Genomic DNA, 14692 nt, shown 5'->3' with positions numbered 1-14692 from the left:
GGCAATAACTCCATAGGACATTTCTGACACCAGATAAGATAGTTAAAATCAATAATAGCTCCAGCGCATCCTGCTAGAGATGTACAGAACATACCAAACCCGATTGGGCACACATTTTTTATGCTTGTCCTAAATTAAAGGGCTATTGGAACAGCATAGAGGATTTTCTCAAAGCATTATTCACTGATTCCTTCTTATTGTCTAAATCATTAGTTCTTTTCAATGTGAATGAAGGTTACTTTTTGAATAAGAATAATTCATATTTACTATGGTCAGTACTTGCTATCGCCAGAAAATGCATCACTAGAAGATGGAAAACTAGCTGCCCACCCACTGTTGAGGATTTTTGTCTTCAGTGAATGACCTGGCAAACAAAGAAACTAAGACCAAAGAACTTAAAATGTATCCAAAGACATTTGTTAATAATCATTGGACAAAGGTTTTAGCACTTATTGAGACTTTACAAATGGACCACAACTTTTTCTGAATTGATACTTTTACTAAAGAACTTGTGTATTTTAACTGTGATCTTCAGTTTTGCTTCAGGCCTATGTATATATTGTAAATAGTTTTTACCTTGTTTGTTAATAATTTGTCTTAGAATGAGAATGCTGTTTGTCATTTGTTGTCTTTTACTTTTCATGGAAAACTTAATAAAATATTTTGAAAAAAGATACTGATGCTACACACGCAAACATACACACTTGGCACAACTGAGATTAGAAACACCACCTACCTAGGTCTTGCTATTCAAGTGCTCTGCATTTATTGCACACACCATGAAGAAAGTAGGGTGAAGTGTGCTCCACAGTCCCTCTAAGGTGATTAACATCCACTGGCCTTGCACAGTATGGCAATGGGAGATGTCCTGGGTGAGAATCAGCTACAGAAATACACACAATGACCAACACAGATATAGCTATACACACATTTGCCATACCTGCAGTTATCAGCCCTGCCTATCTCATCATTCAGTCCAAACTATTGCAGAGTTTTGGCACACAGCACATGCATTATTGGGCTGAAGAGTGTCATCAAAACTGAGGTGGAATCCTTCAAAGCCCCCGGGCCTGTGGAAAATACAGCCCAGACCGCAGTATGCTTTATAAACGCATACTATGAACACCTTCAGGAATGCATGGATCATGCGATCCCAAATAAAACCAAGACCCAATCCTCCAAAGGCAGACGTCCTGTCTGGTGGACCCCAGCCATAAACAAACTATACAATAGAAGGAGGAAGCTACTAAATGATAGAGCAAAATCCCAAAAAGGGAAGGCATCACTGATCAGTATTAGCAAAAAACTACGGGCACACATAAAATTGTCTAAGGCCAGCTTCGAGAGAAAAATTGCACAGGACACTAAGGATAATCACAAGGCTTTCTTTAGTTATGTTAGGAACCTGGGTGGTAATTCCCAGATATGCTCAGAATTAGTCCAAAATGACAAAAATACACCGAACCCACAGACATTGCCAACATCCTAGCTGACAGGTTCAGCGCAAACTTCTCCCTCCCACCAAAAGGGCAAATATCTATCCCAGCAGAGTGATGCCCCCTGACATCTCAGATGCTCAGGTAAGAGCCTCTCCAAAGCAAAAACACAGCATCAATGGGACCAGATGGTGTCCGGCTGCCCTACATGAACTCCAAGAAGAGCTAAACCCAAACATAAAACTACTGTTCAATCTCAGCCTTACTACAGGATATGTGCCCAAAGAGTGGAGTACAGCAACAGTGGTCCCTCTCCATAAAGGTGGTGCCTCAACGGATCCTGGAAACTATCGCCCCATAAGCCTGACTAGCTTGGTCTGCAAAGCTATGGAAAGGATCATCATGGACCTCATAAATAAAGATATTGGGGACCTACAGACACTGGATCCTACCCAGTTCGGCTTTGTTAAGGGCAGATCCTGCCTCTTAAACCTGGTTGATTTCTTTGAAACAGTCACCAAGGCCATTGACGAGGGAAGGTGGTCCACACAGCCTACCTGGACTTCGCAAAAGCCTTCGATACAATACCCCACTCGGGCATTATAGATAAGCTCACCAGCTTAAATATAAACCCCTATGTCACTAGATGGATTGCAAACTGGCTCAAGGACAGAACCCACATGGTTACAATTGCTGGAGCCATGTCAGACTCCAAACCAGTTACAAGTGGTGTCCCACAAGGCTCAGTCCTGGGACCTCTCTTGTTCGGTATATATTTCTCGGAGGTACAGGCCAACACGGAAGGACTGTGGCTGACCAAGTTCGCAGATGACTGCAAACTGGGTGCCATAATTGACTCTCCAGCCGACACAAGCATCCTCCAAAAGGGCCTCATAGAAACAGACAACTGGTGCCAGAGCCATGGCCTCAAGCTAAATGCCAAAAGTGTACAGTCATCCCTTTGGCAAAAACAAAGTGCCCACAAATTACCACATAGGTGATAATCCATTAAGTACAGAAGAAGTAATTAGGGACCTGGGGACCCAAGTGGATAGCAATCTCTCATTTGACAACCACGTGGCCAAAGTGGTTAGAAAAACATTTTATATAGCCCACCTAATCATGAAGGGATTCACATCTAGATCAGGGGAGGTCATCGTGCCTCTTTACTCATCCCTCATCAAGCCCATAATTGAGTACAATGCCCCTTTTGGGATGTACCTTACCAGACACCTGCAGCAACTGGAAAGACCCCAAAAGTACCTCACCAAGAGGATCAAAGGGCTCAAACAGATGCCATATGCTGCCCGGTTAAAGAAACTCCAGCTCTACTCAGTGGCATACCGCCTGTTCAGAGGCGATCTGTGCCTGACGATAAAGCTATGTCCAACCCGGAATTAATGGACATGCTGCACCTCAGAAAATCCAAATCCCATTGAGCTACGAGAGACTTGAACCTCAGCACTGAAATAAATAGGACATGCTGGCGGGACAGATTCATAACCCAGAGGCTCCCTTCACTCTGGAATAAAATCCCAGTCCAGGTTAGGCAGAGTCCCTCATTGACTCTCTTCAAGAGGAATCTTGATGAGTGGATGGGAGATTGTAGGTTTACCCCGGGTATCACTTCTGTGTCACTGTTAGACAGAGGCACAGTATACTAACCTCGAAAAAGGGCATAGCAAAATAAATTTAAAATGGCTGGCGAAAGCCAAACACATTCTGGCTAGGCTTATAAATGCCCTAGGGCAGATAGCCTAGTATGAACCTATGAACCTATGAACCTATCAGTTACCTGTATGGTCCATGGTGATAGCAGTCCTCATACGGTGGACCTTGGGACATGTACTGGGGGTACCATGGTGTAAACATATTACACCCAGCACCCCACCCACATTGCATATAGTACTCACTCATACCCATGATAATGCTATGACAAACCAGCAATCACACATTTACCAGGAATGAAATGCAAACCTTTTCCCGCCTATGAAATTATTGCTATTACATATATGCATTTACCGCACGTGCCACAGAGCTAGTAGGGTGAAGACTGTCCCATGGCTCTCCTAAGGTGAGCAACATTACCATCCCTTGTAATGTTTGGCACTGTGCAGTGTATTTGGAGAATGGGGCCTCAGAATGCTGTCTCCTACAAATATGCAAACTCACACATACTTGCAAACACATACACACATACTCATATATGTCAGGACTCAGAGGGTAAACCACAGTTGTCTTCTCATTGGTAGAACAGTGTTATGCTGGTACTGCAAGCTCAAGGTAGACCATAGGGTGAAGAGTGTCACAAGGTACCTTTACAGTGCAGTACAACAGCAGCCCTTTCTAAGTATAGCAGTGGGGGGGGTAGTGGGTGAGAAGGTACTCAAAGTATTTTCAACTGCAAGTTTACAAACTCACTAACATTGTTATGCTCAGTAATGCACACAGACACATTTGTCAGTACTGAGGTCCATTGGTGCAGGTGTCCCTGCATGTGTATCAGGCTAATGTCCATGGAGATATGAGAAGAGTAGGGTATGTGAGTACACTGGTATCATGGCACCTGACATTTGTCAGCATGCCATCTACCGACTACTGCCACTTGAGAGATCCCCAGGGTGACAGTTATATTCACCATCCACTCATCTGGATTTCTCTTGAGGAGGGCCAGTGAGGTGCTTTGATTGACATGTATGCAACATATATTGCATAACATGACCATTGTCTACGTTATGGACCTGTCCCCAAGCATGTTCTATTGAATGTGGTAATGCGGTTGAGGTATCCATGGCATGTGGTGCATACAGATTGTGGTTTCCTAACTCTGGTATTTGTAACACAGCTGGGCAGACATGGTGTTGTCAGTCAAGCAGGGATTGCCTGTAAGTAGCCAAGATGTGACTGGGAACACCTAGAGGTTTTGGGCTCTTTCCATATCAGACAGTTGTTTCATGCCTATGGTCATACATGTCAGGTACACTTGCAGCCTACCCAGTTGTTGAAGGTGTCTACTGAGTTACATGACAAATGGGCCACCAGACCTGCTGATTGGCCTAATGAGCGGGGAGTAGAGGGAGACATTTGCCTCTTCATTCCTGGATGACACACCCTTAGTTATGCAATGTGTCACATGGAAGGACTTTCTGTCCACAGTGGCAGTGTGGTGGTCAGAAGAGAGGTTGCTGTCAAGCTGTGTTCACAGACCTCCTATAAGGACATCTGTCTCCACTGGACTGCCATCAATGTGGTAATTTGTGGACAACACATTGATTCACCAGGGGACTGGGACACATTTCTTGACACTGAGACTAAGGCCAGTGTTCTGACAACAGGTGGAGGTGTCAGTGGCAATTTTATGCAGTATGTTAACATAATGTGGGGATGTAAACAGACCCCCCCCCAATTAGCAATTGTCTGCAAACATTGTTAACCACAGTTCATTCCTGTTGGGCTGGATATCAGAGCCACCCACAACACACAAGACTGAACACAGGACAAGAACCTGTGGCACTCCACACATGACTGTTTGGCAGTCTGACACCACTCATGACTGTTTTGCTGTCTGACATGTAGTCCACTGCTATCACATTTTTAGGTCCATCTGTGAGCTTATTTACAGACCACTTAGTGACATAGGATTAATGAATAGATGAGTGTGTTTGCCTTTGATTTCTGTGTATGGAATTGTATCACAGGACTACAAGGGCCACATATTTTGTTTTGGACTCCATATTATTCTATAGTAATATCACATGGCAAACAGATTATAGGACTGACGAGTGTTCACAGCTACCACAAAAGTGGGCCCTGTACAGTAGACATTTGGTAGTTTGCTGGGTGGTCCACACAAAAGTGTAGCAAAATCCACCCCCCAATGGATATGGATTGCAGTGTTAATGACACAACCACAGACAGACACACACACTTGCCAGGACCAAGCTTCAAACCCCTACCTCACTAGTTTACTGCACTATAGTATTACGTATTTATCAGACGTACCACAACGCTTACATAGTTGAGTGCTTTCCAAAGGTATCTTTAACAGTGAGTGACATCAGCAGCAGTGATAAAAGAGGGGAAAGGGAAGTGCAGTAAGTGCTAATGGGCTCAAAATCATGTCTGTATAACTACAGACACTCTCACACAAACACGCACACTTTTACATTTGCCAGGACTGAGATTAGAACTCCTACCTAACTAGTTTACTGCACTATAGTATTACACATTTATCAGATGCACCCGACAATTATATATTTGAGAGCTGTCCAAAGGTATCTTTAAAGGTGAGTGACATCAGCAGCAGTGATAAAGGAGGGGAAAGGGAAGTGTAGGAAGTTCCAATGGGCTCAAAATCATGTTTCAGTAACTACAGACAGTCTCACATAAACTTTTATATTTGTCAGGACTGAGATTATAACTTCTACTAACTAGTTTACTGCACTACAGTATAACACATTTATCACACGTGCCCCAAAGCTTAGATAGTTGAGAGCTGTCCAAAGGTATCCTTAACAGTGAGTGACATCAGCAGCAGTGATAACAGAGGACAATGTAAAAAGGAATGAGTGGGAATGGCCTCAAAATCATTCACCTGTGAACACACACACAAACAGACACACCTTTCCATATGGCAGGACTGTGATTAGGATTGCTACATAAACAGTTATTGGTACTCTACTGTTACACAGTTATCAGAAGCACAACAGAGCCTATAGGGCTGAGGGCTAACAAAAGGAATTTGTACAGTGACTGACTGCAGCACATGTTCTGATAGTAGGTAATGGGATGTGTACTGGGTGGGGATGAAGTAAAACAGCAATTCCTTCACACACACAGTTGCCAGGACCGAGATTTGAAACCCTACCTATCTACTTATTTGCTTTAGTAAGTTATGGATTTACCACATGCACTATTGAGCTTACAGATTTGAGGCTTGTCCAAAGGTACGTCTAAGGTGACATTAATCAGCAAATAGTGTAGAGTGGAACTATGGGATGTGTACTGGGTGGGAAAGGCTTCATAATGGTACTCTCTCTCACTGTCAGTGTCTCTCTCCCCCATGTGTATGTGTATGTATGTTTGAATTATTATAGTATGTTGGCCTTAGATATGTGTGCACATCACACAAAAAAGATGGGGACTTACCACATATCTGCCACGTATAGCTGGCTGTGGGTTTTCCTGTCCAGTGTGTGTGTGTGTGTGTGTGTGTGTGTGTGTGTGTGTGTGTGAAGACCAATCGGTTTACATTTTGGTGTATTTGCACAGACATCTGCAGATAACAGATATCTATGGTCCACTGTGGTGTCAGACATGGGCTTTATTTCTTTATGTGTAGGAGCATGCCCAGTATGACCTTCTATGTTGAGTGTGGGGATCCATTCTCTAAGTGAAAGGGCATACCCAGTATGACCTTCTGTATTGCTTGTGGGAATCCATTCCAGGGAGAGTTGCACTCCAATCCATGTTTTCTTGTGCTTCAGCTACACCTAGCAAGCTATTTTTTCAGGATATCTGTAGATAGGTTGCCAATATGGAGACACAACTGGTCCAAACATGGGGGGATACTGTGTGTAACTACGTATCCTATTACTGCCTGTGTTGCTTGTGTAACATGTTCAGTTTTAGCATAGACTTTTGGATATATGTACTGTTTTACAGTGTAATGTATTGTGTCATCAACTACTGACAGATATTGTTTGCTCACAGTTGTTTACCAGGGAAACACAAGAGCAATGCAGCAGAGACCAATATTGTGAGGCGAAGACTAGACATTGTGGCACAATCCTACCATTGTGGAGGGGTGGCTACAGGCAATTGAGTGATGGGTCTGTGTAAATGGTCCAGCACTTTGGTGCTAAGCTGGCTGGGGATTCCCTTCTTGTACATTTTTCAACTTAACTGACTGGCCATATCCTGCTGTGGGAAAATCTCTCAGCTGTACAGATTTGGTAAGGTTATCCAAATGCAGGACTCATATATCTGGTGGATTTCCCTTCACATTGTGGTTTACAAGCAGGTTTGTGGTTATGCATTCATGGGTTTACAGTCAGAGGGAAGTATGAGCAGACATTTGAGTTTCAGACTGCACACACTCCATGATATCCATGCATTTATGCCCCCCCCCATAATTCTATCCTTTTCCCAACAGTATGGTAGCAATATCTCAGATGTATTTCTATAGTTTGACCCTTATCACAGCAGTATTTATGTCTTGGTCCACAATTCTTGCACTAAGACATGGAGAGGCATGCTACTGGCATTTGTCAGCATGGCCTTGCATTTGTTTTCTGCTTAATGTGTTATGTTTTTTGTTAGGACCCTATGACATTCTGTATCATGGCACTATGGGTGAAGCATATGATGGCTCTATGTGTCATGGGCATTTGCCAGAGGCCCGTAGGCCACATGAGAATGATGCAGGCCACTGCATTTTGTCACTCATACGTTACCAGGCTGGAAGCCATTGGACTTCCCTGGGGTGACATGGGCAAGTGGGTGAAGTGTTCTTGGCAATCCTTTTAGTTCATAGTGATGTGTAAAGGGTGCTGCCTATGGCTAGGGACACACCTGCATGGGACACCATGTCAGCATGCTGCATTCTGTGTGTATTCCATGAAGGACATGCTGATTCTGACATCATTCCCAACAGCAAAGATATGACTGATGAAATACCTGTGGCTGTTGTGGGGGGGGGGGGTGGACTGAGTGCATGTGTGATATGGAAGCTTATGGCAGCTGACTCACAGATATGACTTGGATCTTCTCCTTCTCCTGCCTTATATGTGGACATCAGCAGTGTGTCATTACTTTGTAACTGTGGTTTATGTCAGCTGCCTGTGATTGGGCAGACAACCAGTATTCCATATTAGATAAACAACTAATGTGATGCATACCTCTATATTTAATTCCAAAGGTGTGAGCAGTCCATAGTTACTTTCCAGGTACTGCATAGAGTTCTTCCACCTGTGTACTGTTTCTATGTATGGACCCCTGTTCATAGCCTGTCCAGCTTTCTGACAGTAACACATATTGACATCTGGACACTGAGTGTGTACAACTAGTAACATATGTGTAGCTGAGAAGCAGATTTGTTGGCACTGCAGTTGGAACATGGCCCTGTCAAACAGTACTGTACCTAGGCCACTGAGACACAACATGCAGGCCTACATGCTGTCTGCTTCTAGACAATATTAAACACTCACAAAAGATTGGCACACTGACCCCTGCATATAGTGGACATACACCAATTATCATGTTGATTGGGACAGCTCAGGCAATCTGTGCTCCACTGATATTACTGTACAAACTTACATGTTACTACCATTTATATATGGGGTTGGGGGGCACACCTGACAACTTTACACATTTGCGCTGACTGCAGTACTATTTCAGTTATAACTCTGTTTGCTTCCATTCAGTATTGTATTGTGCCCTATCTTGCTGATTGGAGGCATATCAGTGGAGTACTCAAGTTAGATTGTAATGGCATACATTTCAGTTTTAGACAGCTTACTCTTCAGAACTATACTGCAACTGCCAGACCTGTTGTGGTATGTCTGTGTAGGTCTGTAAGGGGGCTGTTCACCACTGCCAGCATTTGAGGAGCTTTGCCCAGCCTTTATTTCTGGTCATCTACACCTGTCCTGCTGGGTGAGGCTGGGGGGTGGGAATGGAAACGCTCATTGACATCCATGTGTGTGATCTGTGGACACCCACAGTTAGTCAAGCCACCACATACACTGCAGTGGGGGTTGTCACCCTGAGTACTACTGCCTAGTATGGGGACACCAGTAATGGTTATGGATTTCATGCTGTCCCATATAGCTGTCAGCTATCTTCTGCTATCCCATTTGGCTGACCGATTCCCTTGCATGCTTGCATCCATAGCATAGATATAACTATTAGAATATAGTACTCCATTCAGTAATTTATAATAACGGGGACATACCTTGTCCTGGGGGTGGTATTGAGGATGGTGCTGGAGGGCTGACTATATAGGACACACACAGTACACTCCCTATACATGGTAAAGTACAGGTAGTGTCATGTTTGGCATCTCTTCTACTGCATGTGCGAGTCGGAGAGAGGTATCAGTCCCTGGGTCCCTACAGTGTCAGTGTATGTGCTATGGTTGCCTCTTTGCCAAGGCATAGGTATACTGGGCACATGTCTGTCTCTAGGGGTAGGCTCAGGAAGTTCCTCCTTCAAGTCCCTCTGTGCCTGTGATGACCTTAGCAATGGTGGTGGGCTGTGTGTCCCCTCCCCATGTTGTTCCTGCTGAGGCTGTTTCTGCAGGCTACACTGTGTAGCATGGCACATACTGTGAACATTTGTCCACATGTAGCTGGAGAGTACTGTAAGGCTCCACTGGATATGTCAAGGCAGCGGAACTGTGACTTGTGCATCACAAACACATACTCTATAATGATCCTAGTTTGTGCATGTGCCTCATTATGGCATTCTTGTTCGGGGGTGCGTGCATTTCTGATGGGTGTCATCAGCCACAGCTCTAGTGCATAGCCAGCATCCCCCACTAGATGGCCAATTGGGATGTCCCCCCTGGCAAACCCCTGCTACAGCTGTGAGGAATTCCACATGTGGGAGTCATGATAGCTTCCAGGGCTTTCAGCACATACTTGCATGATAATGCCCTGGGCATCGCACACAACCTGGCAGTTGATGGAAGGCAAGCACTTGCTGTTAATGTAGACCCTAACCTGCTCACTGGGTGGTGCTTTGATGTGGATCTGCATGTGGTCTATGGCAACCAGTACCTGCGGGTATTCAGCTACATGGTGAAGGAGACACATATTGCTGGTGAATTTCTCACAGGTGTTAGGGAAGTGGATGTGTTCATGAACATGTGGTAGCATGGCATCCAGGAACTGATGGAGTCTTCTGGATGCAGATGCCTGTGACACCCCCATGATATATCCAGTAGGTGTTTGAACAGTACCTGTAGCTAGTATTCTTAAGGCTACACATACTTTAGTATCCACGGGGATGGGTTCCCCTCTGTTTGTTCTGGATGTGAGGTGATGCTGGCACAGCTCCACAATTTGCTGACATATGTCCCTGTCCACCATGTAATGCTCTACAATCTCTAGGTCATGTAGCCCCTGATAGGTCACCCTGAGTCTGAACACTCTCTTCCTCCTCCTGGGTCTGCAGCGGTTGGCAGCATTATCCTCCTCACCACCGTCAGCCTCCAGTACATGGTGAGGTAGCCAAGCAATGGCAGCCCCTAGCATTTTGTCAGTTTAAATTCCCAGGTTTACTCCAACGGTGCAGAGTTTGTGGGGAAACTCAGACTGAGGGGTGTTTCCATACTTTCTAGTGGTGTGATGCCACTGCTGCCTGTCAGATTCACTGATTCATTCCAGATGCCAGCTTACTTGCTCATGACTTGGATTTAGCCACTTTGAGTGTTAGACGCATTACTGCTGATTTGTGGATGGTTGCCTTTATTCTGCTGTTGCCCTTTTTGTAATTAATTTTTTCTTGGATCTCATCATATTTACAGCTCTGCATCTACCTGCCAGCTGTATTATATTTGCAGAGCCCATTCTGAGTTGCAAGACTCCCACAGTACTGATTTCTGCATCAGTTCACCTTTATTTTGTGCTGTTGCCCTTTAATTCTATTTTACATGTCCTCCCATCTTCAGCTCTGCAGCCACCTGTCAGCTGCATTATTCAAATGCTTTCATTGACCAATTGTGGGTTGCAGACTCCCATATTGTTTATTTGTACAGCATTTCCCTTGTTCTGATACTTTCTTTGCCTTTTCCTTCTACCCTTCCTCTTCCAGCCTGTTAGCAGTGTAAACAGCAAGATTTCTTCCTCCCCTGCATATGCACACTCTCCTCAGTTCATGGAGTATGACTACACAGCCTCAGACACACCCACTCTCCTAGCTGTGCTTAGCTAAGCAGACACCAAGCAACAGGGCTCCAATGTGCTTCCAGCAAGCATGATGCACCCCCTTTTCTTATTCCTTGCTCTTCCTGTCTACACAATGGTGTTAGAGCACCTACATGGATAGGTGCAGTCTGACACTTAGAAATTTTCCCCTCCAACCTGTGATTCAGTATAACTCCCCTTATTTGCATAGGGCTGACTGCTAATTCCTAGTAACTACAGTCACACTGAGCCTTCCCCCTTAGCAACCACTATTCCCTAGTATTGCTTATGTACGCATGCCATTGACTATAATGGCAAAATCATGAATTGTGTGATAAAGACTTATTTCATCTTTTTTTGGTATTTTCGGCCTGATCCCTTTGGCGCGCCACTGCTCTACGCTTAAACGACCAGAATCAGTCAAAAAAAAAAAAACAAAAGTTATAATTTTATAATAGTTCTTCTATTTTTCATGCCAATGGCCATATATTTGGCATGTCTAACCCTTATAATACATGCTTTTGTACGAGCTGTCATGCCTCCATTTTGTAGTTTGCAGAAATATATTCACCTAGTAGCTGAATACATTTCTGCAGTCTAAACTATTCCTGCATGGATGCCTGCCTGTTTCCTGGATCACTAATTCACCTCATTTGCATGGTTTTCACAAGCAGATGAGGTAACTAGCATACAGGCGCTGTGTCCGTGCAGGAATAGCTCCATCCTGGATCACTCGGCAGCCATATTGAATGCAGCAGATCTTGTACTATTCCTGCACACTGTGCAGAGCTTGCTGAATCCTGGGGAATTTCTTTCTATACTTATAAGACTAGTACATGTTTTAGTTGAAAGCACAGTTTGTGGATGCTATGGCCACTTTGTTACTGTACAGTGTAATTTGGAATTGATGGAAGGTAACTACAGGATTAAAATAACATCCTGGCTTGGATCCTGATAAGACTGATATTGTATTCACTTTGATCATAAAGTAGTGAAAAAATTAATACCTCAGATGTTATGAAAATGCACTGAATTTAGGAAATGCATTTTAGAAATACAATGTCAGTCATGTCAGGATTCAAGTCAATATGTTATTGTATCGTGGGAAAGTATTTTTCTCTACTAATCGCACTGCATTCAATTTTAATTAAGTATACCAGTTGTGAGATCACAGTAGTGCAATTAGTGGACAGTTTAAAATTTTTAAATTTTGGCCTGGCAGCTTCTTCCTAAATGGAGTCAGTTTAATGGGTATCATTAATAAGCAATAATATTACTATTATTATTATATTATTATTATTTTCTGTTCCATGCATTTTTATGATCTCTCACCATTTCTGACTATTACCACCTAGAGAAGACTATTAGAATCTTTCACCATGTTTGGGAAGAAATGCCTATTAAGATTTATAGGTTCATAGGTAGGTACTAGGCTATCTGCCCAAAGGCATTTATAAGCCTAGCTGGAATATGTTGGCTTTTGCCACCCCCTTAGATTAGATCCCTGTGCCTCTGTCCAGCAGAGCCATTGAAGTGATCCCTGGGGTAAACTTCTGTTTCTCATCCACTCGTCAAGGTTACTCTTGAAGAGGGTTAGCGAGGAGCTCTGCCTAATGTAGATTGGAATCTTGTTCCAGAGCATGGAAAGTCTCTGGGACAGGAATCTATCCCTCCAGCACGTCCTATTTATTGTTGTAGTGAGGTTTAGATCCCTGGAGCATGTGGCTCGAGGGGATATGGTTTTCTTTAGGTGGAGCATGTCCATCAATTCTGGGTTGGACATGGCCTTGTATGTCAGGCAGAGATCACCTCTGAGTAGGTGATCTCTGCCTGACATCTGATCTAGCTACTTTTTTGTTTTCAAAACCATCTTATTCTACTGCATCTACTTTTTCCAGTTTGTTCTACAGCATGCGGTGTTCTACCGGGCACTAGGTTATTCCACCAAAGTACTAAAATGCTTTTGTTTGGTCTCTGGTTTGTCTTCGTCCTATATGAATTCACACAACAGTTTCTCTTTTGTCCATTTTTACATCTAATGTTGACTTTTGACCATCCTTGCTTAATTTTGGAGAGCATGCATCTTATCTAGGCCATTGCAAAAGCACACATGTGGGCTGCAAAACTACATACAGTAAATATCAAAACATCTCACTAGCATACCATTTACCTTTAGGTTATCTGAGCTGTCTATGGCAGGGTAATTTTCACTGATGTTGCCTATACAGCTTTGCTTCTAACTGTACTTTCTTTTTCTTTCCTTTTTCCTAAGATGCATCTGTTTTTTTTTTTCATTTGTTCTTATGGAATTCAAGCCATTAACAAAAATAAGAAAAGTTTCCAAGATAACCGACACCAGACTAATAAACCAAAAGAAAACTTGATATAAGGTAGTAAGAACACTCCATGCTCCAAAATAAAAGAGAAATATATTAATTGTTTAGTGCTTTCGTCTAAAGAGACTTCTTCAGAATGACAAATCTCCAAAAATACATAAATTTATACTGCCAATATTTAAAATAAGCTCATTCTGGTTCATGCATTATATTACATCATTTCCTTTCCCATGCACAATCCATGAATTATTCATAAACCTAATACATAAAGTTCATATGTGTCAAATAATAACAAACTTTTTAAAAAACATATAAAATAGTAAAATACATGTGTACATATTTATATAACTGTTATACATGTATAGATGTTCAGCATTCTAAATGCAGCTGTAATATTCTTATAATATTGCCACCCTTATTTTTAATACTGGGACCAAGGATAATTGTCCATTCAAACCAGGCAACCGCAGCTGCCAAATTAATTCTTGGTATTCTAACCGAGTCTCCAGAAACATGATGTAATGTTGAGCATAATTGCGATAAACTGATGGATATTGCATATTTGGATGGATGCAAATAAGATATATTGGAAGACTATTTGGAATCCCTGTGGCCTGACACAAATTTCAGCAACTCCTGAAAAGCATAAGAGTTGAGCACAACTGACAATTAAAAGATTAACAAGAGTATAATGACAGGATTTGGTTTTAAAATAAACAAATCAATTAAAAAACAAATAACTATTTACAGTGGATATAAAATGTGTACACACCCCTGTTAAAACTGGCCACCTCTAGGTTTTCTTTCTACCTGTGCAATAACCCAAAACAAAATGTTTATATAAGGCATTGGTTTCATCATGTCTTGCTATATCATAGTAGTGTTCACATACTCTTGCCCTTAAATATCTCTTAAGTTTTTCCAATGCAATAACTTGAAAACTTCTGACAAAATGTAAGATACACAATGCCTTAAGATGAACAATTGAAATACTTTGTCCCTTTCAATGAGG

General features: G+C 42.7%; 1 protein-coding gene across 1 annotated transcript in view; it reads right to left on the bottom strand.

The window, feature by feature from the left end:
* LOC122801213 (5-hydroxytryptamine receptor 3C-like) overlaps nt 1-14692 on the bottom strand; it is a 288751-nt gene that overhangs the window by 87159 nt on the left and 186900 nt on the right. The window lies entirely within an intron of this gene.

The sequence above is a fragment of the Protopterus annectens genome, chromosome 4.part1 (assembly GCF_019279795.1).
Source record: "Protopterus annectens isolate FY-2018-M chromosome 4.part1, PAN1.0, whole genome shotgun sequence".
Taxonomy (NCBI): Eukaryota; Metazoa; Chordata; order Ceratodontiformes; family Protopteridae; genus Protopterus; species Protopterus annectens.
Note: the sequence above shows the minus strand (reverse complement) of the source record. Positions and strands in the feature narration are given on the sequence as shown.